Genomic DNA, 17,612 nt, shown 5'->3' with positions numbered 1-17,612 from the left:
TCTCATAGACATAGGAGCTTAAGTGACTCTTACAGACTTACCATTAAGTCCCCCACAGGGGACAAGACAGACATTACTTATGGGACTTAGGGATTCCAGTCCCAAGCATCCTTTATCCCAAATTTGACTATGACACTAGGCAATCAGTAGACTAAGGGAATTTCCATTTGGCAGAGCAAAAACACAGAGGGTACAATATTTGGTGATGATATAATAATATCCAAAGGGATAATAGTGGACCTGTGTAACAATGTTTTTTGGAGGGATATTAGAGGAAGAAAGCCTGTTATGTTAGATGACTCTTACCTCAGTTCTATGGCAGCTATTGTTCAAGTTAAGGCACACACACGTTTCACAGGTGAACATTCACAAGGAAATGCACATGTGGACATGTTAGCCAAACAGGCAGCTTTAGATGGGGAACCATGGCAATCAGATGAGTATGACAGTGGGACACAGTAAGCATGGAGAGAACATGTTGCATCTAAAGATAAAGTGGCACACATAGCAAAGGTTACAATTATACTGTAGATCCAGAAGTACCTGATTTGCAAACAGAACAAGCTAAACATCCTAACCTTTTCCCTCTGTTACAGGAACAGCAAACACTCCCAAATGGTTATTCAATTTGTAATGGGTTAATATGTTATTCCAATCCCACTGATCCACAGGCTTAATTGTTTTTTGTGGTCACAAGTTATTTGCAAGGACCTATAACACAGCAAACGCATTCTCTTCTTGGGCATATTGGTCAAAGTGCATTAGAGTACCATTTAAGGCAAACATTTAATTGGCCAGATTTAGCATAAACCTGTTTAAAATGTGTACAAGAGTTTAATTTTTGCTCAATTAAACGCAGGTCCTAAAGGTCAGAGACCCATTCTCCAGAGAATACCAGTAGCAGATGGCCCTTGGAAAGCTATCCAAATTGATTTTATAGGCCCACTTCCACTATCAAATGGGGGTCACAGGTATGCCCTAGTAATTGTAGATATCTTTTCAAAATGGGTTGAGGCTATTCCGCTTCGTTGTGATACTGCACAGGCTACTTACTGCCAGAGCACTATGGGAACATGTTTTCTCAACATGGGGTTTTCCAACACTCATTGAATCAGACAGGGGTACACATTTTACAGGTCAGGTAATGCAAAATATCTGTGCCCTACTGGGAATACAGACAAGGTTTCATGTACCATATTATCTTCTGGTATAGTTGAGCGCATGCATTGCACATTAAAAACAAAATTGTCCAAAATGCTTTCCCAGTATGGTAAATCATGGGTCACACATCTTCTAGCAGTTCTAATGGCTATTAGAGCTACACCATCAAATGCCACTAAGTGTTCTCCCTATGAGCTCATGACAGGGAGAAAGATGGCATTAGACCACCCAGGTAAACCACAATTGTCTACTCCCTTGAGAGAATCTGTGTCTAGAGATCAATATATCTCCCAATTTCAAGAGCAGTTTAGCTCACTGCTACTTTTTGCTGCCTCTAATATGGCCCCACCAGATTGCAAATTTCCATCTACACCTCAAACTCTGTTTGAGAAGAGGGGATTGATCATGATTAAACATTTTCGCAAAAATTCTCCCTGGGATGCAAATTGGGAAGGGCCTTATAGAATTTTGGACAAATTGGGTAATACTGTGATTAAAATAGAAAGATCAACCCCTGGGAAAACCAGAAGGCAGCAGGCTAGGAGTAAGGCAACAACCGAAACCGGTCAGCCATTGTTCATCTGTTTGTTACTTTTTTCCTTTTTTTGTGTGTTCTTACCCGGGGTATATACCCTTTTGCATTTAATAAAATTTATATTTTTATCACTTCACCTGGTGCTCCTGTTACACATTTTTTCTGCAGTTTTCAAAAAGGCCAGACAGTGAGCACAGGTAAGGATAAATACTGTGAGAGGTCAGCTAGAAGCTTGCTGCTTTAGACTGCAACATTAAAGGGACAGCTGGGAAACCACGGATGCTGTAAAGAAGAAATACTTCATATGTCCAGCTAAAGCATTTTGCTATATCATTGCTAAAAGCCGGAGGTGAGCAGAATAGGACGGACATCCCCAACATAGGGGACACAGCATCAAAGAACAAGGCTGCCCCTTTTCTAAGGAGGCAGTGAGTGGTGAGTCACCTTCATTACAAAATTTTATCTACAGTGGATTGTTACTGCCTCATTGGAATCTGAATGGTGGGAGGTGTTTGGGGGGAAACACCGCCATCCTAGTGTATGTACATATATACACCTTATACAGTCTATTTGCACAGCAGCTTTTAAACAACATACTATTGAACTGAATCTTCTGTCCTTACAGATTTTTTCATCTATTTAGATAATACACATACCCTACCTATTTCCCCCCACTCTTTTCATGAAAACCAGAAGGCAGCCTGGTTACAACAAATGGGTCTATGTTGACCAATGTAAATTGTATAAAGGGGCAGTTGTCCCAGCTGTAGATATTTCTGCTAAGAACTGATATTCTCTTAATCTTTTTGACAGATTTCATTATGTTAAACCGCTTTGTATTTGTGTGGGTTTTTATTGAAAAAACTTCCAAATTGTGACTGTAATGAACTTTCAATCCCTAACCTCACAAGGAGTCGTAGATGGAGCTCTAGCAACATCATCAGAGGATTGACAAGCTTCTGGAGTTCTCAATACCTTAACAAAGATTGTTTGGGACAATTGACTTTTAATGCAAATGGGAGGGTTGAAATATTTGCTGAAAAACATAAAGACAATTTAACTGGTTTTTGGAGGGTCAATCGGGGTAATAAAGTGAAATGGGAATGTAAGTGGGTGGCTTGGGGAAAATAGAATGTAGGTCTGGGAGAAGTTATTTCTGTGTCTACAACATTTGCTAATCATATTCACACTATCAATGGTGATAACTATAATATAACCAAGGTTACATTTGAACAGCAAATTGGAGAAGGGATTAATTGGAGAGTTACAGCTTCCAACTTTGGTGGAGGGATTGAAATATATTTAAAAATAGATAAAAACAAGGAAACAACTACTTTTGCACCTTTGATCAATTCTACTTTAATCACTACACTAAAGAGGAAGCATTATGACAATACTCCAATGTGTGAGGGGAAAATCGTTGTTTCTAGCAGTCAATTTCAAATAAGTACAATCAAGCCAATTCCAGTACTGAGGGATGCCACATTCCAATTTATCACATAGAGGATTAAAATAATAGATTGGCTAGTTTCCACACATTACCAAAATTGTTCCAGCATGTACTAGGAGAAGGACTAGGAGGGATATTGTGGATACAGTTTTGGGAGGTGTGGGAACAAGGTTAGGGGTAGTAAATTCAATTGACATATCCAGCATAACACCAACCTTACAGTCTCAGGGGATGTTAAATTCAAAAGGGATTCATACACAACAAATAATAAACACACTGGTAGAGACACTGACACAGACAGTCATTCAGGTTCAGGGTCCTGCCATTCAACATACAGAGGAAATACTGTTAGGAGTAATTAGTAGGTTAAGGGAAATATCCTGGGATTTTGTGTGTATTTCCATGCAAGCAGAATTATCAACTGACTTTAAATTCATAGCACAGGCTATGGAAAATAACCATACACGTTTGGGAGGGTGGGAGCAGTCTGTTGTTTTGCATCAGAACACAAAGAATTATGGTTAAACAGTTGGTTAGGTTGCAGGGAAAATATATGCAGGGCTACTTTACTTGTGCCCACTAGTGGTACCTATCAGAATGTTTATTATTTGTATTCACTAGGAACACTTGTCACAGAATCTCATATTTTACATCATGAGTTAGAGTTCCCAAATTTTATATGGAATGATTCCCATATGGAACAGGTGGACATATCTGGCTGCATAAGGTTTCCTTCTTAAGTTTTATGTCTACCTAAGCAGGCAAGAATAATTTTTGATTCCTGCTGGCATAATCACTCATATTGCAATGGTTTTGTGGAGAGAGTTAATCCCCAAAGTATGATTTTTTTCATTAGGATAATGAAAGGTTTGTTTTGTTTCTTTAAAGCCTAAAGATGAGGTGCATGTATGGTTTGACAAGTGTAATTCAAAGGAAACAAATCACACCAAATGATTGTTTGTAACAGAGCCTAAGGAAACCTATTAGACATTCTCTCCAAAGGATTACCTACCTAGATAGTTATATTCACTTGCTTTTACCATATTAGTTTCGCTTGTGTAAAAATATTTTATGTATCCAGTGGAGGTGTGGAGATCTGGCATATTCTAGATCCATTACCAGACAACATATAGATATATAGATTGTATTATCATCCTGTGCTATCTACATCCTTGTACACCTATAATACACTATATCACCACACAGAGTCTGTGATATACACATATTGGTACTCATTCCTAGTCTATCTATATCTAGCGCTGTTTTACTCTCTATTACAGAAATATATATATATATATATTTATATTAAACATTATATATATATTTGATCACTGTGATGCCTCCTCATTGATATTTTGACCCTGGTTGATGACCGATTGGAATTGTGAGTGCAGATACATGAGGAGATACATATATATATATATATATATATATATATATATATATATATATTTATGTATTTCTGCTATGTGAAGTACATTGGAATGGGAAATATTATTTCATGTTTGGTTAGCGCATTTTGGTTAAATAAGATTGTATATGGGCGTGAGTACGGTGTTAGTTTTTCCTCCCACTTTTCACACTCTATTGAAGTTTATGGGGGAATACTCTGCTCCTATTCTAGCCCTAAAGGGGAGGGTATTTTAGAGTAAAACATCCCTATAATGCATAAATGATTTCAGTCTTGAGAAATAATTCAAAGGCAAGTTAGTTAACAAAGTACTTAGGGCTAGATTACAAGTGGAGTGTTGGATTTTTCTCTTATTATAATTTGAAAATAAAAAGTTTTCACATAAGCTTAAACCTGTCACACTTAGAATTGCATTAACTTCATCTCCTTTATAAGCCAATGGAGTGTCATACTCGCGTGCTAACCCATCAGCGTATATTCATGATCGCTAAACCCGACATGAAATTTTACATTCCAATGTTCTACACATAGCAGAATATGTTCTATTTATTTTTAAATAATATTAAATGTGTGTGTGTATATACATATATCGGTATATCTCTTCCTATAACTATATAGGTATAGATATGTATTTTACATGAACAGTATCATATATATATATATATATATACAGGGAGTGCAGAATTATTTGGCAAATGAGTATTTTGACCACATCATCCTCTTTATGCATGTTGTCTTACTCCAAGCTGTATAGGCTCGAAAGCCTACTACCAATTAAGCATATTAGGTGATGTGCATCTCTGTAATGAGAAGGGGTGTGGTCTAATGACATCAACACCCTATATCAGGTGTGCATAATTATTAGGCAACTTCCTTTCCTTTGGCAAAATGGGTCAAAAGAAGGACTTGACAGGCTCAGAAAAGTCAAAAATAGTGAGATATCTTGCAGAGGGATGCAGCACTCTTAAAATTGCAAAGCTTCTGAAGCGTGATCATCGAACAATCAAGCGTTTCATTCAAAATAGTCAACAGGGTCGCAAGAAGCATGGAAAAACCAAGGCACAAATTAACTGCCCATGAACTGAGAAAAGTCAAGCGTGCAGCTGCCAAGATGCCACTTGCCACCAGTTTGGCCATATTTCAGAGCTGCAACATCACTGGAGTGCCCAAAAGCACAAGGTGTGCAATACTCAGAGACATGGCCAAGGTAAGAAAGGCTGAAAGACGACCACCACTGAACAAGACACACAAGCTGAAACGTCAAGACTGGGCCAAGTAATATCTCAAGACTGATTTTTCTAAGGTTTTATGGACTGATGAAATGAGAGTGAGTCTTGATGGGCCAGATGGATGGGCCCGTGGCTGGATTGGTAAAGGGCAGAGAGCTCCAGTCCAACTCAGACGCCAGCAAGGTGGAGGTGGAGTACTGGTTTGGGCTGGTATCATCAAAGATGAGCTTGTGCGGCCTTTTCGGGTTGAGGATGGAGTCAAGCTCAACTCCCAGTCCTACTGCCAGTTTCTGGAAGACACCTTCTTCAAGCGGTGGTACAGGAAGAAGTCTGCATCCTTCAAGAAAAACATGATTTTCATGCAGGACAATGCTCCATCACACGCGTCCAAGTACTCCACAGCGTGGCTGGCAAGAAAGGGTATAAAAGAAGAAAATCTAATGACATGGCCTCCTTGTTCACCTGATCTGAACCCCATTGAGAACCTGTGGTCCATCATCAAATGTGAGATTTACAAGGAGGGAAAACAGTACACCTCTCTGAACAGTGTCTGGGAGGCTGTGGTTGCTGCTGCACACAATGTTGATGGTGAACAGATCAAAACACTGACAGAATCCATGGATGGCAGGCTTTTGAGTGTCCTTGCAAAGAAAGGTGGCTATATTGGTCACTGATTTGTTTTTGTTTTGTTTTTGAATGTCAGAAATGTATATTTGTGAATGTTGAGAGGTTATATTGGTTTCACTGGTAAAAATAAATAATTGAAATGGGTATATATTTGTTTTTTGTTAAGTTGCCTAATAATTATGCACAGTAATAGTCACCTGCACACACAGATATCCCCCTAAAATAGCTAAAACTAAAAACAAACTAAAAACTACTTCCAAAAATATTCAGCTTTGATATTAATGAGTTTTTTGGGTTCATTGAGAACATGGTTGTTGTTCAAAAATAAAATTAATACTCAAAAATACAACTTGCCTAATAATTCTGCACTCCCTGTATGTATATATATATATATATATATATATATATATATATATATATATATATATATATATATATAGATATATAGATATATATAAATATATATTTAATAATAAAAAGTACATTATTGAAGAAGGAATGTAAAATATGTGTTTTGTGATTTAGAGTTAAATGTGGTCGGGTTAGCGCACATGAAAGTTGGGCATTATTGAAATAATACATATAAAATATTTAAAAAATAATAGAAGTTATTAAAAATTATTAACCATACTGTAAAATATTTATAAATACTCCATAGAATTAATCTATATTTTTTACAGTATGGTCAATCATTTTTAAAATATTTTATATGTAATATTTCAATAATGGGGTTTAGGATTACTAAATTGTGTCCCTAAATCACCACAAGCCAATAGGAATGCAAAGGTACCCTTTTATAAAGGGGGTACTCAAATTTAAAATTCAGTGTGCGGCCGGTGACTGCCACCAGATTGAAGATGGATTGCCACCATGTAAGAGCCGGATTGAACTTTGGTGAGTACAATATTTGGGGTTTAGTAAATATGATTTTTAATTTTTTCATATACTTAACTGCAGAGGGCTCCAATGCACACACACACACACACACACATATATATATATATATATATATATATATATATATATATAAATAAAATAATGAGGAGTGCACACTGGCGAGTGCACTCCTCATTATTTTCTATTTACTTATCTGCTGCACCCCGGGCATTGGAACTGGATTTCTGGAGTGCTTGTCTATCCTGAACTTTTATATATATATATATATATATATATATATATATATATACAGTATATATATATATATATTTATATATATTTATACATATATATTTATGTGTTTATTTATACATACATATCCATCTTTAGGTGTGTATGTATGTATCTCAATGTTAAAGCCCTTTGCCTGCCTTTTTTTCTAACACCTGAGACCTCATATCTTTGAACCCTTATAACTTTTTTGTTCAATATTTGTTTTTTTTTTTATAATTTTTATTAGCTGGTGTTATTATGAGTGTAACTGTACTTTGTAATTTATTTTTTTATGTTTTTTGTGACACTTTTTTGTTTTGCAAAACAGTTAACCAGAGCTCTGAAGACACACTTACCTGACGCACGTTAACTTCATTTGTGCTCAAGCGATCGTGCTTACTTTAAACTTGTAATACAAGTGCTACACCCAATCCGCGCAAACAGCCCCGATAAACTCGTTTTCGCTTGTGTGTTACTATTACAGCGCCACTCGTAATCTGGCCCTTCATTTTTATAATTTTATTACATAATTATGAGAAATTTATTAGCTTTGTTTTTCTATTTGAGGTATCATGTATCAGATATATTAAAAAACACTATTGTGACTAGATATTAATAAAACACATCAGTTAACCCATGTAGTATGCAGTCTTGTATATATTAGCATTACTAAATCAAAGGATAAGTTAATTAAAAAATGGTTAATAATATCATACTGTGAAACAGAGTATTATTTTTAGACTAGTGCCTTAAAGGGACAGTCAACACCAAAAGTGTTATTGTTTAAAACAATATATAATGCCTTTACTACCCATTCCCAGCTTTGCACAACCAACATGGTTATATTAATATTCTTGTTTAATATACATTCAAACCTCTGAATTTCTGCCTGTTTCTAAGCCACTACAGACAGCCTCTTATCACATGCTTTTTTATTAGCTTTTCACAACAGGAGACTGTTAGTTCATGTGGGCCATATAGATAACATTGTGCTCACACCCGTGAAGTTGTACACAATACAGCATTAATTGGCTAAAATGCAAGTCAATAGATATTAAATAAAAAGTCATGTAATCAGTGGGCTGTCAGAATAGGCTTAAATATGAGGTAATTACAGAGGTAAAAAGTGTATTAATATAACTATGTTGGCTGTGCAAAACTGGCGAATGGGTAATAAAGGGAATATCTATCTTTTTAAATAATAACATTTTTGGAGTTGACCGTGTCTTTAAGGCAGATTTCACATTATTACTTTTTACATACATTTTAAAACCATTAGTAAATAGTTTAAAGAACATCATGTATGTCTGGGCCTAATTAATTGGCCCAAGCTGTGAAGGAGCTCTTTATCACATGAGCCTGCATCCTCTAATTAAAAAACTGCTTTCATAAATCACTGTTTCCTAATTGTCTGCCTCCTCAGAAGTGACAGAGTTATGACATCCTGGGCTGACCATTCCAGGATGACTGTCAAGCTATACTCTTTGAGCATTGGTTGGGATGGAGAAGTACAAATACTTGTAACTCATCCCTATGGAAGCTTTAGTACACTAGGATTGTTATCAAATTGCAGCTGTAACAGAGGCATCTGTGTGTACTAGCCTTCATTCAAGAGAATTAAATATTATTTCTTGTTTCCTGATAGAATGCAAATTACCTACCAGTTGCTTTGATGGTTCTAGGAGGTTACTGTATGCCCAAATTCAATATTGTAGCAACCCCAAATCTTAATGGTACCAAATACCATGAATTTACAAGATACATCTTTTATCTTAATCAATGATCTACACAGAACAAGGAGTAAATGAGGTTAAAGAGAGGAATAATAAAAAAAGAAAAAAAAAGAAAAAGAAACATAGCAGTAGAAAGTGAGTTCTTTCACCAGTAACCCATGAACTCTTAATATTAACTATATGGTCAATAATTTTACACAACCAACTTTCTATATCTAGAACCCACTTGCTGGTTGGATTCAAGAAAACAACTCAATTGCTTTTAAAATAACTGTCCATTTACATTTATTAAAATACCATGAAGGAGTCTGTATTTTAGAAAACAATTAGTTTAACACATTCAAATACATTTAATCCTGAAGCAATTTGAAAGCATCTAAAGGAATATTTCATTTTATAGATTTCAAAATTTAAGCAAATTATTCACAGAAAATGCATTCTAAATACTTTTGAATTTTCCTAAAAAATCAGTGTGTTTGTTAAAATGTAAGCTAAGCAACTAAAAAAACTATCGGCTAGATTACAAGTTGTGCATTAGGTTTAAAAAGCAGTGTTAAGAGGTCCCAACGCTGGTTTTTAACGCCCGCTGGTATTACGAGTCTTGAAGGTTCAGGTGTACCACTCAATTTTTTGGCCAGACTTGGAAATACCGCAAATCCACTTACGTAAATTGCGTATCCTATTTTTTCAATGGGACTTGCATAGCGCTGGTATTACAAGTCTGCCAAAAAGTGAGCGGTACACCCTCTCCTGTCAAGACTGGTACCGCATTTTAAAGTCAGTAGTGAAGAGTTTTACACTACAACGCTGTAGCATAAAACTCTTAACTAAAGTGCTAAAATGTACACTAACACCCATAAACTACCTATTAACCCCTAAACTGAGGCCCCCCCACAACGCAAACACTAAAATACATTTTTTAACCCCTAATCTGCCGAACCGGACATCACCGCCACTATAATAAATATATTAACCCCTAAACCGCCGCACTCCTGTATCGCAAACATTAGTAAAATCTTATTAACCCCTAATCTGCTGTCCCTAGCATCGACGCCACCTACCTACATTTATTAACCCCTAATCTGCCTCCCCCAATGTCGCCACCACTATATTAAAGTTATTAACTCCTAAACCTAAGTCTAACCCTAACCCTAACACCCCCTAACTTAAATATAATTAAAATAAATATAAATGAAATTACTATAATTAACTAAATTATTCCTATTTAAAACTAAATACTTACCTGTAAAATAAACCCTAAGCTAGCTACAATATAACTAATAGTTACATTGTATCTATCTTAGGGTTTATTTTATTTTACAGGCAAGTTTGTATTTACCCAGACCTGTTGATGATACCTAGGTATCCAACTGTAGGGGGAGCTATTATGGAAAAAGTATACATATATTAATATATTAGTTAGCAATATTTAATATACAGCAGATAACATAAATCTCAAACCAAAACCACTTGATTATGATAACTTAGCTAATTCCTTATCCTAAGCTATGTGGCTTAGGCTGATATTCAATAAATCCTGAAATCTTTATGAAATCCTTTTTGTGGAATCCAGGAGTGATAGAAGGTGTGATGTTCTAACTTGATGGGCCGCTCCTCTTGTAACAAACAAAAGCAACCAAGGATCTGTGAGAAGTAATCACAAAAGAGAAAGAGGGCACCTCCTAGTGCAATATTGCAAAATAAATGGTAAAAATAGAATATGTGCAGGTAAAATACTCACAAAAGAAGTAGCACCTATGTGCTGATTGAGACAGGCTGGGGAATCGCAGTGACCCAGCTACACTGATCCAGCGACTGGATGATGAATTTCCAATGTGACCAAATGGGAGATCTGTGAAAAGGAATCACAAAGAAAGGGGAGAGCACCTCCTAGTGCAATACTGTAATATAAATGGCACAAATGGACATATTTAAGTTTGTACACTAACAAAAGAAGCACCACCTATGTGCTGATTGAGGCACGCTGGGGAATTACAGTGACCCAGTTACACTGATCCTGCAGCAGGACGATGGTTACCAATATGTCCAAACAAATGAACAGGCTTAGACTTCCATAAAAATGACAATTGTTTAAAAGTTCAAGGGATGTGAACAGTTGCACCCCAATACATAAACACAAATGTTTAAAAAACAGTTGCAACGCGTTTCTCAGCCAAACAGGCTGTTTCCTCAGGCATCTGCTTGACTAATGGAAGCTAAGGCCTTTAAAGCTAAACCTTACCCTTACCCCTCCCTCCATTTGTTTGTAATTAAGAGGTTACCATGAAAACATCATCTGATCATAATAGTAAAAAATACCCCATTGGAAAACATAACAAATAACAGCAATTAATAAATGACATTTTACAATAAAATGATTCCATACATTCATTAGCAACAATATAATATTTTCTTGCTGTACTTAAACTTTCATATATGGTATACAGACAAATACAACAATTTATATAATGAAAAAAAAACATTTCATAAGCTCCATATGGAGATCTGCCCTTTTATTAAAAACTATTGTTCTGTCTCTTTATTTAGATAACCCTATATCTCCCTTTTTAGTAGATTCAAAGTTTTCATAATGTGTCGCATCAATATTTTCACCAATGCAGCCTTACCTGCATCAGCTGAGAAAGGGTGTCTCTGTATTCATATGCGAAAAGCTATTTTTGCATGTTATTTGTTTAACAAGTTGATGTGTAACAAGTTAATAAATAAAAGTTACTGTATCTTTGTGAGACTATGAAGTGTTGTTATGATGTATGTAGTTTTTTTATTTTGAATTAAGTAACGCTGTCAGTATACCTAAATGTCTTGCAAGTAAACACTGATATCGAGGGATTGTGATGTCATGTTTGTGACATGATCTGCTATTGGTTGTTACCAGTGGGCGTGTGTGGTCTCCTGACCCCAGCTATACACAGAAAATAAAATAAACAATGAAACCATAATTCAATCTAGAATTTCTATTTGAACACAAGATAAATAACCAGACCTATCTCATCTATTATAGCTCGATACATTGTTACAAGATATGTTCTTTGTATAAAGAAAATTCCACCGTAAGTCTTTATCAAAAATGCAAAACTGCAAAGTTGTATGTTACTAAGTAACAAAGTCTACTCTGATCAACTCCTATAGGCTATGTGATATCGTAATCCTAACTTGAAAGGGAGTTCAATAATGAGATATTAATATAATAATTTCTAAATTCTAAAATGAGATATACTGATTGGCCGATTATAACTCAATTTGATTCAACTAATTCAAATCCGAAAGAAGAGAAGTGTAAATATCTACGATTCCTAACCAATATAAAAAAAGAAAAATGCGTATCATCATATTAAAAATGAATCACTATTGGTTATAAAAGATATGCAAACATTATGTCGTCACTACAGCGTTATAAGACTGATCTATCTGTCTTAGTCTAATACCAAAAATTCAAGCTTAAGACTTTATATAAATGGAAAAACATCATTAGTCCTCAACACTTGATGTAAAAAATATGTATATATATATATAGTCCCTAATTAAAAATCAGTTACGCTATTGGTAGTTTTCGTTAGCAATATATGCACAATAATAAATCAAATTCTGTTAATTTGTCTATATCATTGATATTACCTATCTAAATTATCCTAGGTTGGGAATTTACAATATATAAATAAAAAAATAAAAAAGTATTTAACTCGTGCTCCATGAGAATTAAAACTAAAAATTTTACTTTATTTGATAAGAGTAACATTGTTAATACTTTTTCCCTATGTATATACAATATTTGTTTCAGAATTATACCCGTGCAAATATTAATAATAGTGAGATACTATGACATTAAAATCATGTGATAATGAAGTGATGTGATATATGATACGTGAACAGTATGAACAGGAGAAAAAGGCAGGCACTACTCGGGGGTTTAAAAAACAAAGACGTTTATTGATAAACATAAGCCCAACAAAAGAAAAATAGGCTTAAAATTACCAACAGCAATACAGCAGATAGAATGACACAGAGGGACAGACGGCCTGACTCGTTTCGCGCCCCCTAGTGGCGCTTAATCATAGGCTGATTTGGAAAAGACAAGACAACCCTTATATACACAAGGGAATTAACCCCATCCTCACCAACATAACTAATTAATAAAACTTACATGTGTTCTAATGCATTTGAGACTGTGACATGAAATAAACAAAAGAAAACATATAACACCACCTCATAATGTAATCAAGGAAATCTGGAATAATATATATAAATTAAGTGTTAATCATGGCCAGTTTTAAAAAAAGAGACCTCACTTATTACTATCTGAAAAATTCCAGACAGATTGCCAATTAAGTTATGGGCAAAAGATAAAGGGAAAGAAAAAAGAAAATAAATTGTTATATATATTAATCTTATTGCTCAATATGATGCTGTACCTTAACAAAGAATATCAGACTGTATGCACCTGTAGATTAAAAAATTACAGATAAATCTAAGTGTCAATAAAGAAGTTGATATCGCATTCTTTATTCATGCCATGTGGTATTCTGGTATGTAATTTTAAAATCCAGTAAAGTTCTTTTCTATCTAGGATTTTATTTTTATTCCCACCTCTAGGGGGGAGTATAACTCTATCAATGACTTGTATAGACATATCTGCAATATGGCTGAAATGTTGATAATTAAAATGGTTTGCTACAGCAGAATCTACAAAGTAATTTTTCACATCTCTAGTGTGCTCACTATATCTTGTTTTTACCTCACGTGACGTTTTTCCAACATATTGGCTATTACAAAGATTGCAGGTTAATAAATAGACCACGTAAGTGGTTCTACAATTAGCATAGAAGTCAATGTGGTAAGTTTTATTATCATAGGATGAAGCAAAACTGTTTCCCACTTTTACATTAGTGCAAGTGGTACACTGTCTGCCTCCGCATTTGAAGTTCCCTTTCTTTGAAAGCCAACACGTTGGATTCTGATTATCTTTTGTTGTGACAATACTGGGGGATAGTGACCTGGCTAGAGTTTTTGGCTTTCTGGATACAAATCTGCAATTCTCAATCAGGAGTTTTAAAATAGGATCACCCTTTAATAAATGAAGATGTTTTTTAAGGATGTTAACTATACTTGTATATTGTGGTGAATACTCAGTAGAGAACACCACAGAGTCCCCTGATATATGTCTTTCAGAATTGTGTTTCTTTAGCCTATAGTTGTTAATTTTGACATACTGTCTACATTCTTCTAAATCATTAGGGTTATATCCTCTATTAATGAGTCTATTTTTTAGCTCTAGGGACTGTTCATCATAAATGTTATCTGACTTGGTATTCCTACGTAGCCTGATAAATTGGCCCTTTGGGATTGCTCTAATTAAATGATTAGGATGCTGAGAGGTAGCATGTAGGATTGTATTTCCAGCAGTGCTCTTTCTGTAGGTTATTGTCATAATCATGTCTCCAATGGTGTATAGCGTGAGGTCCAAAAAATTAATCTCCTTTTTGTTCATTTCGCCTGTAAACTTTAGGCCCAATTCGTTAGTACTAAAATATTCTAACATCTTATTCAAGAGATTTGGATCCTCATTGCTGCGCACCACTAGAAGCAGGTCATCTATATATCTGACGAAGAGCTCTATCTGCGCAGACCAGGGGTTCAAGGGAGAGTAAACGTACATTAGCTCCCACCATGCAACAAAAATGTTGGCAAAAGCAGGGGCAAATTTTGCCCCCATAGCCGTTCCCCTGGTCTGCAGATAGAACTCTCCGTCGAAAGAGAAAAAATTATGTGTCAACAAGAATCTCAGAACATCACCTATATACTGTCTGGCTGTATTATGTGCAACTGCACATGCATCTTGAAAGTTGCCACACTCGAGGACCTCTATAACCCTGATGTAAATCATAACAATGATTTATTCTTTAATGCACTGAAGCACCCTAAAAAGCATGGTTCATCCTTTTACCCTGTTCACTTCAGGGGTCCAATTGTAAATGCATATCAAAAAGCTGTCCAAGAGGACATATTTAAACTTGAACAAGATGTGGATACCGGGACTTTTGGTAATGCTGCCACCCTCAATCTGAATCAAGCAGAACGCTTAGCCCTCAAGCATTTGAGGGAAAATAAAGATATTGTTATTAGGAATTCAGATAAGGGTGGCAGCATAGTGGTAATGGATAAGGTGTTTTACCTACAAGAAGCCAATAGACAGCTGTTGGACTCTACTGTTTACCGTAAACTTCCTGGAAATCCCACCCTTGTGTTCAAAAAAGAATTATCCAGACTAATTGAGGATGGAGTAATTTTGGGTGTTTTCTCTGCTAAAGACTCGGAATGTTTAATACCAGATCACCCCATTATTCCAATATTCCACCATGTACCCAAGATCCATAAGAGTGCCACCTGTCCACCTGGTAGGCCAATTGTGGCTGGGATTGGGTCCCTTTTGGAGCCTCTTGGAGAATGGATGGATAGTATCCTTCAGCCTATTGGTATGGCACAATTAAGTTACCTAAAGGATACTTCCCATCTCCTAGCCACCTTGGATACTATCAGTTGGAAGGAGGATTTTTGTTGGATAACGGCTGATATTATGTCCCTTTACACCAGTATACCCCAGCATCTTGGTATCCAAGCAGTTGATTTTTTTCTTGTAAAGACAGGGTAAGCTGGATAATACAGTCAGACAGTATATAGGTGATGTTCTGAGAATCTTGTTGACACATAATTTTTTCTCTTTCGACGGAGAGTTCTATCTGCAAACCAGGGGAACGGCTATGGGGGCAAAATTTGCCCCTGCTTTTGCCAACATTTTTGTTGCATGGTGGGAGCTAATGTACGTTTACTCTCCCTTGAACCCCTTGTCTGCGCAGATAGAGCTCTTCGTCAGATATATAGATGACCTGCTTCTAGTGGTACGCAGCAATGAGGATCCAAATCTCTTGAATAAGATGTTAGAATATTTTAGTACTAACGAATTGGGCCTAAAGTTTACAGGCGAAATGAACAAAAAGGAGATTAATTTTTTGGACCTCACGCTATACACCATTGGAGACATGATTATGACAAAAACCTACAGAAAGAGCACTGCTGGAAATACAATCCTACATGCTACCTCTCAGCATCCTAATAATTTAATTAGAGCAATCCCAAAGGGCCAATTTATCAGGCTACGTAGGAATACCAAGTCAGATAACATTTATGATGAACAATCCCTAGAGCTAAAAAATAGACTCATTAATAGAGGATATAACCCTAATGATTTAGAAGAATGTAGACAGTATGTCAAAATTAACAACTATAGGCTAAAGAAACACAATTCTGAAAGACATATATCAGGGGACTCTGTGGTGTTCTCTACTGAGTATTCACCACAATATACAAGTATAGTTAACATCCTTAAAAAAACATCTTCATTTATTAAAGGGTGATCCTATTTTAAAACCCCTGATTGAGAATTGCAGATTTGTATCCAGAAAGCCAAAAACTCTAGCCAGGTCACTATCCCCCAGTATGGTCACAACAAAAGATAATCAGAATCCAACGTGTTGGCTTTCCAAGAAAGGGAAGTTTAAATGCGGAGGCAGACAGTGTACCACTTGCACTAATGTAAAAGTGGGAAACAGTTTTGCTTCATCCTATGATAATAAAACTTACCACATTGACTTCTATGCTAATTGTAGAACCACTTAAGTGGTCTATTTATTAACCTGCAATCTTTGTAATAGCCAATACGTTGGAAAAACGTCACGTGAGGTAAAAACAAGATATAGTGAGCACACTAGAGATGTGAAAAATTACTTTGTAGATTCTGCTGTAGCAAACCATTTTAATTATCAACATTTCAGCCATATTGCAGATATGTCTATACAAGTCATTGATAGAGTTATACTCCCCCCTAGAGGTGGGAACAAAAATAAAATCCTAGATAGAAAAGAACTTTACTGGATTTTAAAATTACATACCAGAATACTACATGGCATGAATAAAGAATGCAATATCAACTTCTTTATTGACACTTAGATTTATCTGTAATTTTTTAATCTACAGGTGCATACAGTCTGATATTCTTTGTTAAGGTACAGCATCATATTGAGCAATAAGATTAATATATATAACAATTTATTTTCTTTTTTCTTTTTTCTTTCACTTTATCTTTTGCCCATAACTTAATTGGCAATCTGTCTGGAATTTTTCAGATAGTAATAAGTGAGGTCTCTTTTTTTAAAACTGGCCATGATTAACACTTAATTTATATATATATTATTCCAGATTTCCTTGATTACATTATGAGGTGGTGTTATATGTTTTCTTTTGT

The sequence above is a fragment of the Bombina bombina genome, chromosome 6 (genome assembly GCF_027579735.1).
Source record: "Bombina bombina isolate aBomBom1 chromosome 6, aBomBom1.pri, whole genome shotgun sequence".
Taxonomy (NCBI): Eukaryota; Metazoa; Chordata; class Amphibia; order Anura; family Bombinatoridae; genus Bombina; species Bombina bombina.
This window is presented reverse-complemented; position numbering follows the sequence as displayed.